The following is a 14743-nucleotide window of genomic DNA, read 5'->3' as shown; positions in this document are numbered from 1 at the left end:
TTGGCAAAAAGAACAGAATATCCAAACCATTTTAGTAGCAATGGTGCAATCTCCTAGCACAGAAATTGACTGAAAGACTGTGTCTATTTTTTCCTCCAGGTTTGGTAGCCTCAGTAGGTGTTTCTCTCAGGTATGCTCTGGAGTGGCATTTCTGCAATGTGTATATGTGTGTGGGGGTGCATGATAAATTCACCTGTGTCCTTAATCAGTAGGGGACCAATTCCCACCTGGCAATCCTGGGGTGATTGCAAGAGGCATTTCTGCCTTTAATATGCCTGCATGGAAGCAGAAGGATCTCTGCAGGGCATGAGACCAGTGATGGAGTTTCCTGGAGATCACAACTCCAGCTCCAAGGCTTTCACTGTCTTAGGGAGCGGTTCAAGGAGAGACTCACTCCTTTGAAATTCAGGGCTGTTTTGCTGTGGGTCACTGAGCCCAGTTTGCAAGCCACAGAATAAATCCTACTAAAGTCACTACAATTCTTCTCATTCTTTCCTCCCACAGATGTAGAATGCCAGCTGCTAAAAGCCATTTCAGAAAGGGCATGGGAGAAACCTGGGAGATGGTTTTTCTTTCTAAATAAATCAAGTCATTAATTCTGACTAATGCAATGTTGCATAGTAACCCTACACAGGGGTGGTGAGGTGCCAGCTCCATTCAGAGTGCCTCACTGCACTGCCTGTGATACTGTTCACATGGTCACCTTCCAGACTGAATAGTCTGGTTTGTAAGAGGCAGATGAAGCTTCTCAGAGCAAACTGAGAGAACTGAATTACACAGAACTGAATTACACTGGCCCCTTGTCCTGGAAAAAGTGATGTACATGTGCTTTAATCTGGGAGCAACGTGCCAGATTTAAGGATATTAAAAGTGAAATCTTTGCTGAGTAAAAGGCATCTGGAAAACATTAGGAGTATGAACAGCCCACCTCAAATACTAATGCAGCAGAACCCCAAGGATAAAGGCTGAACTTCTGTGCCTCTCAAGTTTAATTAGCATGATAAGTGCTAGCACAATAGTCTGGTGCACAGCCTGGTATATGCAAGATCTCCCTTTATGGCATCACAAATAAACTCTGCAGAGTCTTCATCTCTAGACATAACTGCTGAAACTTGGAATGCCTCAAGAAGAGGAATGTATTTATCCTTATAGCATTACACTGTTTCAAGAGGGGTAGCTGCCTTAGCATCAGGACTGAGACACCTGGAGAGGCCAATGCTGAAACACTGACAGAACCCAGAGGAATAACCCAGGCCTCTGAACTCCTCTCTCTTTCCTGCTTAGAAAAAGTCCCTCTCCACAGTGCAATTTTTGTAGTAGGAACCAGCTGACTTCCAGTGAGGTCAGTGTTAAATATTTGCTTATTCTATCCTTCATCTTCCTCAGGATGTTATTCCCCCTGATCACACACTCATCACACATGCATACTCCCTGGCAGATAGTGTGCTTACTCCCCTTCCAACTAAAGGATGTGAAGAAAACTCTTTGGGCATACAAAGATATAGCACATGCATCCAGTAAAATATTTTCTTTTAAATGTTATTAAAGTGAAAGCATAGTAAGGAAAGGGTGCATTGTTTCAATTTCATTATACAAACAAATAAAAGTACTTGCAGTTCCATGGAATTTTAACACAGTTAATCATAAACTTGATATTTGCATCTCACAGGCACTGAACATTGTGTAGTTACTGGAACTGGGATAAACTGGTTTCGAAAGATTTGCCTGCTATAGCTATGCTCAAGGGTTAACCCTCACTCCCCTGCTCAGATGTTGGCAAAGGAAATCCTCTCATAATCACAAAGATTGGAAGTTCGCCGATGAATTGTTCACATCTCTATCTTGCAGGTAGCTGCTTGCTTTGAGATGCCCTCAAAAGATCTGTTCTGGTATGACTCCTAAGGCTAACTTGAACCTTGAAGGGTTGGGTTTTTATTGTCCTTTGTACCTATATAGTTCTTAGACTCCCCTTCATTCATTTCTGTGAAGCTATTCCAACTTCACCTAATGGCAGATATATCCACTGCCTGACTAAATGCCGAAATCTTGGAGTCTTCTTTAATATCCTTTCCCAAATGCATGAATGTGTTCTTTTAAATTCATTTAGCTTACATTTATACACCACGACAGAAATGTGCATAAGAAAGTTTTCAGTTTATCCCCTCCAAAGTCATTCAGTCATGTAAAGCTCACTCACATGAACGCAGACATGCACGAAAATGTACTCATCCAGAATCCTGCTCTTCAATGTCACAAAGATTGAGAAACTCACATTGAAGATCTTGGGCACCCCATATTCATGCTGTTGTGGGTCTTTGCTGGGCATATTCCTGTTTGAGCAATCCAAAGGAGTAGCAGTGCTACTATAGATCCCTCATAACTAATCAAATTTGTAATCTCTCAGTCAGTTGCTCTGCTCCTCAATTTGTCTGTCTCTGTATTCTCAGTTAGGACATGTGTTGTGCCATCCTGACCTTAAACTGTTTTTGATCTAAATCTGCATATGGGTGATTGTGTCCAGGGTTGTCCTTGACTCCTCATTTTTGTTTCATTTTCCCATGCTGTATGGATTACAAGGGTGACTGCCTTGCAAGTAGCTGATTACAGTGTGAACAGTTCCCATTTCTTCATGTAAGTGGCCCTGCTATTCTTTTTCAATCAGATTTTATTGACTTCTAATGTGTTCTTGTAGCATCTTGTTGACCTTATTTTTAAATTTTCTGCTTTCCCAGCATATAATAGAAATGAAGCACGCTCCTTGTAGGTCTCTTCTAGAGATTAGAGACCTACAACCCAATTAGCTAATCTAGAGATTAGCTCAACCCACATTCTCTTCTCTGAACAGTTTTTAAGTTTGGGAATGTTCAAACCATTTAGATTTTAAATGACTCCATAGGGCTCTTAGAGAATCCAACACTCTTAAACCAGGAAAAGTTTAATTTGGTAATGATGTACTGCATCATAAGAATCAGTACTCTGTGTCTGGGAGTCATGTACCCACTTGCAGATTTCCTAAAATGTTTGATATATTTTGTATCTAGTGAAATACAGTCACTACTTACAGTGCTTAATCCTACTTTCCTTACAGATGTACTACAATGTCAAGGTATCCACATGACACAAGTCCTTTTCTAAGTTCTATAGCTGTACTCCAGTTCCTATCTTTGTGGTCCTAGCACTTACCTACAATTTCTATATTCACCAAATTTTGGGATGAGAGGTGCAATACCCAGGAATGGTTATGCCTCTCCTGATTCCTTGTGGTTTTATCATGACCTGGTTTATTAATGTAACAGCAGGAGCATTTGAGACCTACTAAAAGTTTATCTCATGATATCTGTGCTCCTTTCTTTTTCAAACTTTGTGCATTACTTTGTGTTTGCCTTCTTTATGTTCTCATAATTTTGCTTTGTTTCTGGCAGCTTCAAAGTGTTTGCTAAGAGTTTCAAACCACAACAGATAGAAAAGATCCATTAGGTCATTTTGCCCTGCTTGTTGTTTAACACCCTCTATTGCATAGTTATGAAGTTTTCCTCTGAGACATCATTGCACAGTCAGTATTGCCTCATAACAAATTAAATCTTTCGGAGTTTGAAAAGGCAGTATACACTGCTATATAAAAATACAATTAGATACACATTGTTAAAATCTCACAGAAATCCAGGGGACTGTGTCAACTCATATAGGCAAAAGATAATCACATAAATAGTTTCTTACCAATTGCTAGTGTTGACTTCTTACAAATTTTTAATATTTTTCCTTCAAACCAGAAGCAAAACATAACTGATGCTGCCCTGCATTTAATGGCCTCCTCATTGTTACATATTTTTTTATTTGTTACAGACATTATTTATTAATATTAACATTTGTCTCCCTGTTTCTCATACCAGTTTATTCCCAATGGCTTGTGCAACAATGGTGCATTGAGTTGCTTTGACCTACACACTAAGTAGACTAAAACAAATAAATAATCAATTATAAACCTATATTATCTCAAGGATTTGCATTTCTTTCTTTCAGTATTTGTATAAGCCATTTGTGTTTGCCCTGACAGTTCATTCTGGCCATTTATTACCCTTATCTTTTCCATGGAAAACTTAATATGTTATTTATATTGTTTTTTTCTTTCTTCCCTATCCCCATTCTATTTCTCAGTTCAGATGTCTATTTTTTTTTCTTATGAATCTCTCAGAGAATGGATAGTTTTGCAGTGTTCTTTGCAAAGTTTCTTAAGTAACTTTTTCCTGCAAGTCCTTCAATTAACAGATGCAGACTTGATTTTGCCTTTTCTGCATCTTTAGACTGGCATGACAAGAGAAACCACTGCAATGTTAAAAATAAAAAAAAATTAACTCTTGATTTGTGTGGCAAGGAGGCCAAAGGGTCAAGGTGGCAAGGGTGCTCTCCAGCAATAGGAGAAGTGGTGCTTAAATGGTATTTTTTGGCTGGCAGATGGATTTCTGGGAAAGGAATTTGAGGGTATTTGCTTTTATCCTTTTGTTCATCAGGTTATCTAGTACCCCTTTTGAGGCATATCTGGATTTTCAGGATACATCCTTCTTTTGAGGAGAACGTACAGAATCAAGGAACTTTGTTACTAAATGATTTTCAGTTTATCAGATCAACTAACAGAAAGCTGGGGTCTGTTTGCTGACTATTATGTGTGTGAAGAACCTGTAGAAATACTAAAATATGTAGCTGTATTGGTTTAAAATTTGAATCTTCACAGAATTGTCTGCAAAGCTCATATTCTGCTGTGACCATTGCCAACATCCTTATCTTTCTTTACTTATCATTTATCTAGACAATGATTGGCAGAACTGTAATGGATTTTTCTTGAGATTGATTACATCTGGAAAAAAGCAGACAAAATGCTTAGGCTGTTTTCTAGACTCAGGCCAATATTTGCTAGTATCTTTTAAAAAATTCATTTTTTTTTCTTCTTTTCTGGGTGAAAAGGAGTCTGATTTACAGAACTGCTAAGTACTAAGATCTGAAATGAGAATGAAGGTACCTGTGCTTTCAGTACTTTATATAACTATAGAATACTAAGTGTTTTAAATATGTGCTGCTCAGGCAGCTCACAATAGATACCTTGAATTAATACACACCTTTGTCTTGATCTTTTAAGGATTGTCCATTAAAATAGAGACAATAAATTATTTTCTTACCCCACTAGGAATTCATAAAGATCAATAAAGGTTTTTGTGCTAATACTGTAATGTTAGTGCTAATGCATTAGTACAATGTAATACACTAATCTACATATATTAAATGTTTATTTACATTATAAGTACATGTTTAGCTATAATACCTAAAATACCATGTGGATGAACAGCATAAGAAAACTCATGAGGAAATGAACAGAAGTTTTCAGCACAAGTTTGATTCATGTGCAGCAAATACAGCTCAGGGCCACTCCCTGTATGCATAGTATTGGGTAGCTTCCCTTGGAATGAGTACCCCTCTAGTCTGTGCCCTAAGTACTGCACCTCCCAACCTGTCACAATGTTAATAATGTTCTCTTAGTTCTGCTCCCTGTGTGCAGTTTCTAGGTTTTGAATGAGTGGCATGCAGAGATGGCTGTTTCAGCATGGAGTAGCCTGTGGGTTAATCCCATGAACAAAGCCTTTAGCTGCCCCCCCTACAGACCTCTGCCAGTTGTACTGAGAGTAGCTGCTGGACCAAATGGAGGACTCTTTGGAAAGTTTGTTTTTTCAAGTTGGTGGATTTACAGGAATAGCCTTTTTTATCTGCTAGGAAAGCCTTGTAAAGCCAGGAAGTGGAGAACACTTGCTGCAAAAGAAAGCTGAGGGAACAAGGCTCTGCCTTGTGAATCCATCACGTGGATTACAATTTCAGTGGAGAGCAGTAGATGTTGCCTCCCTGGACTTCAGCAAGGCTTTCAACACTGTCCTTCACAAATCCTTTGTAGATTAACTCAGTGAGTGTGAGCTGGATAAATGGTCAGTGAGGTGTGGTGAGAACTGGCCGTGTCAGATCCCAGAGTGATCAGCAGCACAGGGTCAGGTTGGAGCCCTGTCACTGGTGCTGTCCCCCTGGGTTCAATACTGGTTCAATACTTGTTTACCAAATTCATCAATAACTTGGAGGAAGGGGCAGAAGCCTGCTCAGCAAGTTCACTGCAGACAAAGCTGGGAGGAGTGGCTCACACCCCAGAGGACTGTGCAGCCCCTCATAAGGACCTCAGCAGGCTGGAGAGATGGGCAGAGAGAGACCTTCTGAAATTCAACAGAGGCAAGTGCAGGGTCCTGCTCCTGGGGAGGAATAACCCCCTGCTCCAGCACAGGCTGGGGCTGAGCTCCTGGAAAGCAGCTCTGGGGAGAAGGACCTGGGGGTGCTGGTGGCAAACAAGCTGTCCATGACCAGCAGTGGCCAGGAAGGCCAAGGGATCCTGGGGGGCATTAGGAACAGCACTGCCAGCAGGTCACAGGCGCTGATCCTGCCCCTCTGCTCAGCCCTGGGGAGGCACATCTGGAGTGCTGTGCCCAGTTCTGGGCTCCTCAGGACAAGAGAGACTTGGAGCTCCTGGAGCAGGTCCAGCAGAGGGCTACAGTGATTATTAAGGAACTGGAGCATCTCACTTATCAGGAAAGGCTGAGACAGTCAGCCCTGAGATGAGACAAATCAGAGGGGACCTTATCAATGTCTGTAAGTATGAGACAGGAGGGTGTCAGAGGATGGAGCCAGGCCTTTCTCAGTGGTGCCAAGCAAGAGGACAAGAGACAAAGGGCAGAAACTGATGCACAGCAGCTCCATCTGAATATGAGGAAGAATCACTTTACTGAGCATGTGAACAAGCACTGGAACAGATTGCCCAGAGAGGATGTGGAGCCTCCCTCAGTGGAGATATTCAGGATCTATCTGGACACGATTCTGTGCTATGTGTTCTGAGATGGCCCTGAAGGTTGAACCAGAAGACCCACTGAGACCCCTTCAAAGCCTTTCCTTGTGTGGTTCTGTGATCTGTTGATAAGATTTAAACTGGATAACTTTGGTAGGATTTTATTTGGAATAGTAAACAGTACACTCTTGACAGCCTGTTAGAATCAGTGTTTCAAACATAAAGGGTCCTGAGCTTTCCAAAGAAAAGGCACTAATATTTCTTACTATAAATACAAAGTGCAGCACTTTCCTTAGCCTTTTTGAATTTGTCACAAAAACATATACTAGTACGGATGACAATTACTCAAAATTTTGCTGCACAGCAAATGTTAATGGCAAAGAATTTCAATTTAACTGAAGAGCTAAAGGCTAAAATTTAGCAAACTGTGAAGAAAAAATTACAAGGTCTTGCAAGACTAAGTAATGGGCAACCTTAGTAACAGGTGGCCTTTGCCTGTAACAAAAACACAGCTTGGAAATAGTATCTGTCCTATTTCTTCTGGCTTTTCTAGTGATGTTTTTGCAGAAAGCATATTATTTTCCATGAAAGTATATGAATCACTTCTGATTTTGTTGCAGCAGAATGAAGGCAGGAATCTCATGCTCTATATTCTCAAATTGCTTGGCATGACTAACCTACATATCAGCTTTATACTCAGCTTTTGATATTCCACTGGAATTTAACAAATGAAGCAGAGATTAATATTAATGAAAAAATAGAAATTACCATACATTTGTTCTCTGTTTCCATCAGGTGTCACTCATTACAGTAAGAGACGCCAATTTAAGAATCTAGACAGATTTAGGTAATTTCCTTGATCCTTGATGGCTATAATTAAATTAATTCTGGGAATCTGCGCTGGCACTTCTGCCATACTGTGATTTTGACCTCCAAGTTCCTAGTTATAAAGTTTTTAATGTTTTCTCTGCCACCTAGAACTGTGTGGGGACCAAATTCATGTTAATTTTGTGGCTGCAGTGCTAAGGAAGGATAAGCAGAGGGAAAGGCCTGGCTGTCTCCAAAAGCCACCCGTAATCCTCTCTGTGCTGAACCACATGTAAGTGTCAATAAGCATACTTGGGAGCATGGGGGCAGCATAGTTGGCCAGGCAGGGCAGTAAATTTAGGGAGCCACCACCCTGTGTGGCACCCTGCCTTTGAAAATAGTAATAAATAATGCATGCTGGTGTGCCGACCAAGCTAGCTTCACCCTGTCCAGACCTGTTGGTACAATGTGCTTTTTTGTCTGTCTGGAAGTATTCTGCATCTTAGCAACCAAAGCTGTCTCTGCCCTTAGGAGCTGAAACAGAAAAGGCCCACAGTCACACAAACAGAAAGTGACATTCCAGTCTCAGCACCACATTGGAACCATTTTTCTTCTGCTTCTGCTGATGGCCTTTCTAGCAATAGCAAAATTCTGCTTTCCCTGTCTATATAGAAATCCAGTGGTCACATCCTCCTGTGGTGCTTCTGCTGCATATAGATAAGATGTATTTCAGTGTAATTCTTTAATCTCTCATGTTTTGCTCAGTGGCATAATGTAAGACTTGGGCTTCTTTCTAAAAGCATCATTTCTGGGAAGGAAACTGCTCTTTACTGCTTGATAGTTCTTTGCTTCTTAGCTTTTCCTGCTCTGGACTGATCATTCACGCTGATATTTTGCTAGGGCATTATTTTTATGATGAAAGCTATAAATACTCACCAAGACATGACCTAGTATGTAAATACTTGGACTTAGTGACATGAATGCTTAGAGAAATTTTGTAAGTGCTAGGCCTATCAAACTAGCTGCCTAGTTGTCTGTAGGGACAACCTCAATCCTTGGTGTTGTAACTGCAAAACAATGAAGCTCTCCAAGATGGGTATTTACAGTCTTTCTTCTTCCTCAAGGACAACTTTCTTTGGTAGGTAAGAATCAATGGAAGCCATGGAACTTGACTTAACCTGAGTGACAAATAATTGAATCTTCCCAAGAAACACTTGTACACAGGTGCACCTTACCTATGCAAACAGAAGGAACTTAGTTTTTAATTGATGTTAGTGTGGATGATAGGAACAAAGGTGACATTCCTCGAGTCTGAGATACATTATTTATCTTGAGATCAGGTTCAGCATAAATAAGATTTGTGAAATATTTTCCCTACATTGACAATGAGCCTTGATTAATAATTAATAGTATCTCTGGATGTTGAAGGACAATTCATTCCCTGTGCTTGCTAAATCTAGCACTGAGAACTCTTGTCAGCATCTGTCAGGGGAAGATTTATGATGAGATTTGGGACCAAAAATGAGCAAAGACTAGAAAATTCACTTCACACAGACCACTGAACAGTCACTGAATAATAATATTTAGCATTTCTTGTTTCATGCATACAAATTAATGAAACCTCAGAACCTTCTCACATTTAGTGCATTTTTAACTGCTTCCAGGTTGGTGCCTTTTTTGGCTATTGAAATTGTGAGAAGCAGATGAGGCTTCCTATTTTCATTTGGGCACCTGGTGTCCTGCTCAGGTTCATGGCTGTAGGCAGGAGAAGTAACTCACACTTGGTCAAGGAAAACTTTGGACTGAGCACATCTACTGATTCTATGCCCTGCTAGCCTGCATATAGCTGAACTTTCATACTCAACCCCATATACCCACACACTGATGACTTTTTTCCTCATTCTGTTTCTTACCTACTCTCAAGTACCCAGAGAAGCTGAAAGACCAATAAATCCCCATTTCATGCATTCTTCAGGATTCTCAATATATAAAAGAAAGGATTGAGCCCATCACATGGGCTCACCCAGCCTACCTCCCTTCCAGCACAGGGTTGTTCCACACCATCCATCTCCTAATGTAATTTCCAGATAATTTTAATTTAGGACATTCCTGCTTTTCACTTATCCCCATCCTAAACATGATCTCCCTATCTACCTGAAATAACCTCAACTTAAAAAGATAAAATAAAAATGAAGGGATGGTCTTAAAAAAAAACAACTACAAAGAGATCAATCCCTCATCCATTACCAGGTTTTTCTTTTGTTCTGGAGCCACGCGTGTAACCCGGTTAGACCTGTTCTCTTTGAATGCCGAGGACTGAGCTGGCCTTATGCAAACGCTCTCAACCTCATCTTGCTTGTTGTCGTTGCAGATCCAATCAAATGAACAGGAAGTGACCTAAGGAATTCCCCTATTGGCTGCTTGAGTGTTCAGCAAAATGTTTTAAAATTAGTATCACATCCATTTATCTTCACTCCTGGGAGTCTTTAGTTGACATAACCTAGTACCTGTGCTTACCCAACCTACTGTTCTGTAGACAGTTTTCCCATTGCCTCAGTTCAGGATTTCCACTCCAGAATCTGCAGCTAAATGAGGTAAGGTGTTTGGGGTATTTGTTTTTTTTCTTAAATGAACTTCCTTTAAAATAACACACCAGTGAAAATAATTTTAAAAAAAGAAAAAAATTGCCTGCTGGACTCCTGGCCACCATACCAAGCCTCTTCCTTCCCACTTTGGAAGAGCAGCTAAGCCCATTTAATCAAAAGGCTTTTTAATGTTGCAATAAAGATTTCTGCTTTCCTGGTTGGAACTTATATTTTATATTTAAATATTTCTGTTGTTTTTGTGTTTGAGTGGGGCCAGATCCCGAGAATCTTGTCTATTATGATGTATCTAATAATATTCCGTGTCCTAAATCTGCTACTTTTGTCAACAGAGTTGTCATCAGTTGTCATCTGTTCTGTAAGATGACTGAACAGGGGCAAAAAAGTGGACTTTCTCAATGCTATTAAGAGTGTTTGTGTCACAGAACTGGGATACACTCCACAATGACTGTGTTTCAGTTCAGTTTAGTGATGAGGATGTTGATGGGCATGGTGTTTGTAACAAAAAACCCTAAAGTACATTTATAATTTGGCTTGGTTTCAGTCTCAAGACAATTTCTTGGCAGTTGTGTGGTGAAGGAGGTTCTGCTGATCTTAGCTCTCTCTAAGCAAAAACACTGCACAGAACCCAGCTCAGGCACTGGTAGGTAAATATAGTGTGAGGCCCGCAGTGTCTTTACTTGTTTAATTTGTTTCTGTTCCAAAGGTAATTTTATTTTAATAGAACCAGAACTGGCCCCTTAAGGTATAGACACAGCTGTTTAAGTAGTTGTAGAAGAGAATGTAAAGTAAAGGTTGCTCCAAATCTGTGTTGATTTTGTAAAATATGTGTAATGGACTTAGTGACAAATGTTTGCGTTTCACTCTGTGTGACATTTTAGGCACATACTTGTGTGTATGTTGTTATAGAGTTATTCAATTATATCAGCAATGTGCTTTTTGATTACTTCATCTAAAGGTATATGTTGTGTTTGCTTCTCAAGCACATCCAAGTATCCTTTCTTTTTTATATTTGCCATTTTTTAGAACCAAATAATTAGAATTGAACAAGCTCATCATGACAAAAATGTACCTTGAGGTAGAATTTTCATTTAGTGATTTTATTAAACTTGTCTCACTTGATACTGTGTTAAACAGATCTAACATGCACCAGTATTTTCTGCAATTTGTGAAAACTTCAGTGAAATTGAAAGTGCTCCTTTAAGTTTTGCTTTGATAGGAAGTTTGCAGGGTGTAGTTTAAGCCAATTGTCTGACATCTATTTTGCACTGTAGAAAATGCCAGAGCTGGAAAATACAGCAGTTTTATATTCAATGCAAATGCAGAAACTAAAGAAAATGGCTTCAATTAAAACTAGAAAAACAACAGGATTAGGGTGTTTAACTTACAAATATCACAATGACAGTTTAATTCCTGTCCTGTACAATTTTCAAAACCAAGTGATTGTTACAATAACAACATAAGACTTGTCAGAATTTTTCAGAGATAATTACGTGACTTCAGTAGAGCTTATCTTTTAGAAAACTTCCAATCTTGTAAAAAAAAAGTCCAGAAGTCCAGTGATGGGAAATCCCCCAGAATGTTTTTAAGTGCCCCAGCACTTAAATACCATTCTTCTAAAAATATTTTATCTCATTTTCAGTCTGACATGGTCTTGCCTTAACATTCAGCCACCTGATTTTGTTGTCTTTTGATGGTTATTGAGAAGTTCCCCTGGGTAGGAAATTTCTGTTCCTCGTGTAGTTAGCTGGGGACAAGTCCTTTCTTAGCCTCATCTCTGATAATTGTGGTAGTCTGAGCCCCAAAGCCTGTTCCTTTTCATGGAGAATCTTACAGTACAGTGAAGAATCTCAACCTGTTTCACTGTAAGCTTTTCCATCCTTTAATCACTTCAATGCTCTCCTCTAATTTTTCAACATTAGCTATGAAATTTGGATGTCAGGATGGATCAGAGTCTGTAGAGAACCAAACAGAGATATTATGAGTCAATATACTGGGAATTCCAGTTCAGGGGTTATGAAGTGTGCCTAAGGCTTTCTTAGAGCCGCCATCCTCCAGACACCCTTCTCCCCCTTGAGCACTTGTCCTGAATGCAGAGTCGAGGTTATCATTAGTAGAGTCGATGTTCCCTTGCATTTAGCATTTCTAGTTTTTTCTACTCCAAGTGTCCCCTGTAAAGCCTATAGCAATGGTAAAAACACATATTTTTCCCAAGTCCTGATAATAAGGGCTCTCATATTAGATCAGAATATCTCTTTGCTCTCCCCAGCACAAGTTAGGTCGCACTTCACAGCAGCCTATAGAGTGACACCATATATTTACCCCAGTCGTGGTGAGATCAGGTAGTAGAATGTGGTCTGTTTAACATGGGACATTATTACCCTCTTGCCATCTGAGAGAATATGCTGTGCTATTGCCATAGTAATTTCTTATTACTTTAGATATTCTTGGCGTTGTGGGTTTTCAGCAGTGGTGGAAACAGACAATAGAACAGTATGACAAGTGAAAAATCATTTGGCTGCCACTCAACTTCCTTAACTTTTTATCATTTCCAGTGAATTTTCTTTTAGCGTCTGACCTTGTTCTGTCTGGGTAGTGTAAAGTAGCAATATGCAGTAGAGAGAGATCAAACTAAAAAAATAAAATTAAAAAAAAAAATCATCCAGAAACACAGATGGAGAGAGATTAGAGAGGAAAAAGAAGGATGCGTCTATGTTCGGACAGGAGTGACATGTTAGTCTGTTGCGTGTCCCACAGCAATTTGCACCAAGCTCCCCTGTGAGGATGGAATTCTACACCTGCTGAAGAAGTGGGTATTTATGTACAATTCTCACAGAAAAGGATTAATGATTTTATTGACTCAGCAAACTCCGAGAACTGCCCACGAGCCATGACACCTTTCCAGAATCAGCTCTTAGCTTTCCTTCCTTGTTCACCCCTTCCATGCTTTGTTATAAATACATTTAACTTATTGGCAATACCAAACCAGGAAAACTTCTCACCAACTGTAATGAGTCTGGCTCTGTTCTGTGGAATCTACAGTCACATGCTTTCTGTTGCTGTTAACTTGGTCTGATTCAATCCTCACAAAATTGTCTGACCTCTTTCTGCAATACTATGAATACCATCTCTGTGAACTGGGGCAATGACCTACTGTACAGAGAGACAGGTTGGAAAGTGGGTGCTCCAGGACAGACCTGTCTGGCTTAAAAATTCGTTAGTGTGCTAAGATCAAGATACAGATAGAGATGAATGACCCCTTCTTAATCTGAGGGCAATATGCCCACCCTTTGTAGGATTTTATGTGGTCTTACAGGGCTTTCTTTCTCATCAGCCTTCCTACAGTTGTAAAGTATGTATTATTGCTGAGGTATAGGCATTCCTGCAACAAGCAGCACATAAAAAGAAAACGGCCACAAACTGAGTTGTCATTTGTCATTACTAATGACACGCAATATTAGGATGTGGTAGAATGAAATGTAAAGGCTTTGCTGTCCACAAGGAAATGAATAGAAACACCATTTTTGTAGCTAGCATAGTTTGTGATGTTTAATGAAGTAAAGTCTCTGTCCCATCTCACAGCTCCACAAATACTGAATTTCAGCCATAAGTTCATGGAATTTTCTTCCTAATAATAAGTGCCATGTGAGAACAGGTGAAGTTCAGCACCATCTTCAGCAAAGCGCTCTGGCTTCAGCCACGCAGCCAGTGTCCAAGGGCACTTCAAGATCTCTAACCACAAATGGCTGCACCTCTCCCCCACTGTCTCTGCCTCAGCACACTCTGCAGCTTACATGTTTTATGGTTTCTGATGATCCCAGGAAGTATTTCAATAAGTTTTCAAGAAAAGAGTACATTGTAAACTTGGTAACAGTGAAACTCATGAGTAACGCTGCTGCTGATTGGAAGGCTAAGCAAAGAAGGATTTGTTCTCACAGCTGGTATACAAAAAAAAAAAAAGGATTATTTTGGTTTTTGAAGAAGTCAACAAGAGTCTTAGTATGAGAGCTCCTTCAAGCTCTACTGGGGTTGCAGTTTGCACCAAATCCCTCACTGAATGCCTAGAATACTTGGGGCATTTGTTGGTCATTGGTCTACAGACGGGTGAGAATGAGTAAACATGGAGTCATGTAGCCAGTGGAGCAATCGACTGGCATTTGGCATTTTGCATGTCTCCTTCTGAGGAAGAGCCCTCAAAGGCTGCCTTTCCAAAAGCTGACATTGCACATGGTTATCATTACCTATTCCTCTGCTGATCTTGTGAAATGTACTTCACAGGAAAGAGTATGAGAACTAGTAGATGGAACAGCCGTCTGGAGCTGAGTAATCACTGGTTATAGACCGATGAGGTGGGGTAATAAAAGAAAATTCCTTTGTGGTGGTGGAAAGAAAGTAATTTTACCTATAAGATCTACAAAAATTTGGAATAAAAGTTCCTGCCTATTACGGAGGAAGGATACAGACATAA

The 14743-nt window shown here is 39.9% G+C and overlaps 1 protein-coding gene across 1 annotated transcript in view; it reads left to right on the top strand.

The window, feature by feature from the left end:
- The first annotated feature begins 1786 nt into the window (after nt 1-1786).
- The window catches only part of EHF (ETS homologous factor), a 39164-nt gene continuing 26207 nt past the window's right edge, over nt 1787-14743 (top strand). The window contains exons 1-2 of the mRNA XM_079307896.1: nt 1787-1848; nt 10044-10266. The gene's annotated coding sequence lies outside the window, so the exon portion shown is untranslated. The remainder of the gene's footprint in view (nt 1849-10043; nt 10267-14743) is intronic.

This window comes from Erithacus rubecula, assembly GCF_903797595.1.
Source record: "Erithacus rubecula genome assembly, chromosome: 6".
NCBI lineage: Eukaryota > Metazoa > Chordata > Aves > Passeriformes > Muscicapidae > Erithacus > Erithacus rubecula.
This window is presented reverse-complemented; position numbering and strand designations above follow the sequence as displayed.